The sequence below is a fragment of the Myzus persicae genome, unplaced genomic scaffold (assembly GCF_001856785.1).
Source record: "Myzus persicae strain clone G006 unplaced genomic scaffold, MPER_G0061.0, whole genome shotgun sequence".
NCBI classification, from domain to species: Eukaryota; Metazoa; Arthropoda; class Insecta; order Hemiptera; family Aphididae; genus Myzus; species Myzus persicae.
Genome location: NW_019104033.1, coordinates 235,524 through 241,513, shown reverse-complemented (window position 1 = coordinate 241,513; position 5,990 = coordinate 235,524).

Sequence of the window (5,990 nt, the reverse complement as noted above, 5' to 3'; positions counted from 1 at the left end):
AGTCGACCTAAAAGTAATCTTTAAATGAATTCACTAGTGTTTTTTTTCCAATCTTTATGTATGTCTATATTAAATAAAAAACATATCAACTCATAGAGAAATATAAAATACTACTGTAGCCTATCTGAAACAGAGGTCTACACTCTTCAAAGCATCAAATAATAACCGAAGAATGTGTACTTAAAAAATATAAAAGGTAGTAAACATTATTGTACAATATTTATTTAATAAGTACACTCATAATTATACGATGGAGTGTATAATATACTTTTCGCTTAAAGTTCAGGTCACGAACTGACTTTGGAAAATTTAGTTGAAGAAAATCGGAGCATTAACTTTATTTATGAAATACAGTGTATTAATAATAATAACAATATTATATTATATTATATATTATTATAATATTTATTTGTTTATTTATTGTTGTGTGAACATCCCAAAAGAGTAAATAGTACAGTATGAAGGCATGAAGAAATTAATATAGAGTTAAATATTGTAAGGCTTTCATCAACAAACTTAGGTACATACAATTGTTTATTATACATAGTAAATACAAAATTTGTTAATTAAAGTTTTGTTATTTAATACAATTTTTAATATTTAATTAATGAATCAACGAAAAATTCAAAATTTGCTGCGGCTTTACATTCATCTAAAAGGTGGTACTCCAGAATAAGCTTATAGTAACCAAAATATATGTCTAAATATGGTCATTAAAAATGTGAATGACACTAATAATTATAATTGGTTGGGTATCATTTTATATTTAAATATATTCATATTGTTTATGTATTATGTAGAAGGTATACAATGTAAAATGCATATTTAATAAAAACAATTAAAATAAATTTAAACTCATATTTTTCAAATGTTCAATTATTGTATATTTGTTCTAAATGATTGAAATAAGAAATAATAGAACTTAGAAGTAGTAATACAATTGTTTTCTATTTTTCTTATGTAAGCATGATGTATTGATATTATTCAATAATAAATAATTTATTGCCTGCCGTAACTATCGTACTAGGTTTTTTTTTGTCGCTTATTTAAAGTTTAAACTTATACTCTGTTGAAATGTTGTAAATATAATATTATTCTGTTGTAATGATCTGTTACAATCATAACTCAAACTAAAACGTACCATTAAAATGACATACTAATGGAATGATTTGAAAATAAGCTTCTTGTCTTAGATCTTAATGCTGCATTATTATATTGTACACAATAACAGTATCACCACAGTGATACACGAATATACCAAACCAATGTTAAACATTATATATATTATACTATGCAGTATGCACGATATCAAACAGGTAATAATTTATTCATAATAATATTATGTGTATTTCAATTCTTGTAGTTGTATAAAATATGAATCAATAAATATAATATTGTGTTTATTAAATAATGAGAACCATGTTTTATAATATGTTATTACAGCGGCTGTAAATGACGGAGAAAAGACAATAATATTCTGTACGGAAGTATGTCGTATATACGGTTTTATGAGAGGTTCATTATTACATTATTTCAAAGACTACCTAAATTTTATTATATCTATCTATCAGCTATCTATTTACTATGTAGGTACCTACCTGAAATCAAACCAGATAAAAAACACTACAATAGTTGTCAATCACTTGCCACTGTAATTCTATTTGCAGCTAATATTATTAGATATCTGTTTACCTTTACCCGAAATCGTCAATTACAACCACTACACTTGCAACTTTACTCACTCGCCGTTGTCATTATATTGGCAGTATATTAATCTTTCAATATTATGAGGCTATCGTATTGACAATGATACAGTTTGTCCTGATGTTCAGTAGTGTTATAGAGCACCGGCTGAGCATCGATTGACGTGTGCCGTCTGTTTTCATTCATACGGCTCGACAACCAATTCGCAACAGGAATTATGTACTGTTTAGTAGTAAAAAACTTACACGATCTTTTCTTGTGTGGTTCGTAAAACAATATTCAAATTACCTACTAAATTTTAAACAATTTCATAATTAAATGTTCAGGAGCTTAAAAGGTGCTCAACTCAGTTTTAGCAAATTTTATACTCGAGTTGACTATCATGTATTATTAAAACATTGCACAACGCATATTAATGTATTATTAATAATGTAGGCAGGTACGGCATCAAGAAAGTTTAGAAACTCTGGATTTCATTGTACACTAGTGTTGACATTTTGATATTTTGTTTGGAACATAAACTATAAACTATCCTCTTTTCCATACATAATGCACATAGACTATCCATTTTTGATTAACAAATTATAAAAGTTGTGTACTACAATTGGGTTGAATACAAGTATAAAACTAGTGTTTTTAGAACTAGTTCTTAATTTAAAACAATTTTTATAAATATTCATTAATTTTTTTTTATAAATTATAAATTGGTACAACTATACTTGGTAGCAGAGGTACGATATGAATATATTACTTATTATGATGCATTCAGATCTATTTAATAATATTTTGAACGTATATGAAACGTCAGTGTTCAATATAGAAAAAAATATTTCATAATTGTGTACATCTTTCTAGGGAAATAAATATTTTAAAGTAGTACATTTTTTTTTTTTCGAACGAATTCGAAAGGTATGTCTCATTGGTTTAGTTGGATAGTTTTTTTTAGCTTACTATATTTATACTTAAAAAAAAAAAAAACGTTTTCCAACTTTTCAGTATAATATTGATCACATATTCATATTTACATTTAATTAAAATGGATTGAATGCAATATTCTAATTTAATTTTAAAATACTTTAAAATATGAATATTTTTTTTTATTGTAATTCCATAATTTTCTTATCATTCAAATTTTGATGATAACAATTTGAAATTATTTTTCATCTTTTCATACTCTCTAATCTTTACTACACATTTTAAATATTTTTAATAATATTTTTACAATTTGTTTTGCAACAAAATAATTTAGCTATTATTAAAATCTCAAAGCTGGCTTAACTTTCAAAATCGTTTCCTATTATTTTTTTTTATATTTTTTTTTAGTTACAAATATTTGACTCTAATTTTAAATAATATCCTAATATATTATATGATGAGGTAAAATATATTATTGAAGAAATCGTATAAACATTTTAATAGGGTGGACGCATGCATGTATATGAATATATATATCCATGTTACTGTTATTTATTTGTATTCATAGTGTACTAACAAACCGATTACTATACAATGTTGATATAACTGTTACAAAAAAAAAACCATTTATTTTTCTGAAACATTTAAATAAATAATAATATACAAAAAAGTAATTTAAAAAAAATGATTGTTTTACTTTATGTACATACCTGTCTTATATATTATTTGTATATTTTTTGTATTTAAGCTTTTTCGTAAATATTGATGACGGATGTCAAACACTAGGTAGTTAATGTCCAATATATAAATATTATTGTAATTTGAATTTAAATTTTCAAATATATTTATGTAAAATGAAATATAATAGTTATTATTATGTAAGTCATTCATTTATTGACCATCGTGAAAATTTATCATGGTATAACATTTCTTGTAAATTTACCAAAACAATAATTGTTTTTATTTTTTTATTGATCATAATAACACTAAACAAATATCTACTACAAAAGATGTAAAAAAAATCAAAAAAAAAAAAATGTGGAGTATTTTAATCAATTAGTTAATTTTTTTAATATTTTAGTATCATATAAAAACAATAGCAACGAATTTAGCCTAAATCATACATTAATTCATATTAATGAGAATACAAATAATAACCTTTTCGACTTACAATGCCTTGTTATATTATTAGGAAGCTGTACGCAGGTGTCTAAATATTTTAAACTTAAAACTAAATCTCGCAGTATAAAAAATAAAATGGAATGCTACTTATAATATTATATTTTAAATTCTTCTTGTTGTAATAAGTAGTTTGTATAAATTGTTTCTGTATAAAATGTCTGTAGACCTTTACCATGTCATTACTTACGTATGTTAAAATTTAAATTACAATTACAATTTTTTTCTGAGGTTTCTAAAAAATGTTATAGAATATGTGTTTGAAATAATGACTTTCAAGCATGAAATTCGTTTCATGCATCAAAGAATTAAAAAATGCAACATTTATTTTGCATTTATATTATACTTTTTGGATTTTGGAGCATTTTATGGAATTTTTACGATTTGAAGACATTTTCGTAAATTGTATAAGAATTAAAACAATTTAATATAAACTTACCTTAAATTAATTTAAAATAAATAAACTTAATTTATTTTACAAATATTTTTATTTTTTATAACGTATTATGTTTGATCTTATGACTTTAGTTGACATGAAACAAAGTTTCTTAAGATGCAAAATAACATACTTGCCGATAACCGTCAAAGTATTTTATTTGAAAATAATCAACAGCACATGAACAAGCAGTCAATGCTAAATGAAACTAAAAACACAACTAATGTAAGATGCACTTAAGTTTTAAAATAAAGTCTTTTTTTAGTTGGATTTTAATTTTTGAGGATATTTCATTGAGATTTTTTATGTTACTAGATCATTAAATCGCATTTTTTCCTTTTTTTTTTTTGAGCATTTAAAGCTAACCTAACCTAACCTTGTCATTATCTACATTGCAAAAATAGTTTCTATATATATCGGACATACTTTAGTAAGAAATGTTAATCGATACGGATGATGAATGATAGCGGCTAGTACATATAATATAATACGATTGGCGATTTACGGTCAATAATTGTACCTAATTGTCGTTTGGTAAAATCATTGCAATTGATTGTAATTTAGTAAATTATTTTAACGGCTAAATTAATTATATTCGATTATTTGATATACCTAGGTACACACAAAACATAATATCATATAAAATTATTGTGAACAATGGGTTAGGATTTTTATGGTTTTTATTTTTTAAATAAAATTTGAGTCATCACAATATTAATATTATGTCTTCCATATAATTTCAATAACAGGGAAATCAAGAATTTGTTTTTGCCGATGGTATAATTATTATTTCCTACACAATTATTACATCGTGTATTCATAGTTATTCATGGTTTGATAATCACATAATTCACAGTTCACAATGAACTACTATTATTGCGCGTGAATACTGAATATATTAAACTATTTATTCATAACTCATTACCGTGGAGACTAATAAGTCATAATAATAATTCATAAGTCATTATGACCCGGGTTCTTAAACGAAAAGCATTCTAATTATTATTCTTAAGTACGCCAAGTATGTAATACCTACCTAACGTGTACAATAGTAAAAAGTTGTTCTCATTATGATCTATGATATATTTACATCTACGTATTCAAAAATATCCGCATACCTATAATGAAATATCGGTCTATTTATATGTTTTTGTGTGAGAAAATGGTAATAATTGCGTGATTCCAAAACACCGGTTTTTTTTTGTACAATGTGTAGATTAATTAAGGTATTTTTTTTTTGCTTTTATTTGTTAGACGATGTTTCTTAAATTATAAATTTTAATTCAATACAATATTACATAGATAATAGTAAACGAACGGTAATTCATTTGGAGTATTCATATTTATAATATTTATAAATCACTTTTATTATTTAAACTTTAAATGATAAAATATGTTGATGATTAGACCTTTGTTGTGATCAATAATAATACCTACAACTTCGTGCCAGAAGATAAAATATACACTTAGTAGTGGATAATATTATACAAATTACCATACTATGTATCGCGAGAAACTACATTTGAAACTAGAAAATTCGTACTTTTGTTCTAGAAATTGAATTAAGTTACCATAATAAGTGTAAAAGAAAAACGATTACCTATATCTTATTAAACTGCAGAAACAAAACATTTTTATGTGAAGCACCTACGAAAATGAAAATTGAGTGCGCTGCGAATTTAAAATGTAACACGGCTTTAAAGATTTATGTGCTTGAGAAGACAACATTGTTTTGTTACACACTTTGTACTTATTG